This window comes from Penaeus monodon, chromosome 28 (genome assembly GCF_015228065.2).
Source record: "Penaeus monodon isolate SGIC_2016 chromosome 28, NSTDA_Pmon_1, whole genome shotgun sequence".
NCBI classification, from domain to species: Eukaryota; Metazoa; Arthropoda; class Malacostraca; order Decapoda; family Penaeidae; genus Penaeus; species Penaeus monodon.
Window position 1 is genome coordinate 5445504 of NC_051413.1, and position 242 is coordinate 5445745.

Sequence of the window (242 nt, forward strand, 5' to 3'; positions counted from 1 at the left end):
ATTCAACCAATAATCATCACGTACTAACGATGCCAGTAACGATATTTAAATCACAGTCATATTGGAACGATTATTACTGATGGCGTTCAGTTTTTTTGCTTTTATTATAATCCCTGGCAAAGTTACTATCATTTTCATAATTTGTATAAACATTATACTTATAATTCTTATTACTGGCTTCATAATATAATTGATATTAGAGGCATTGTGAACATGCAGTAGTCTTCCATTTCTTCATTAAT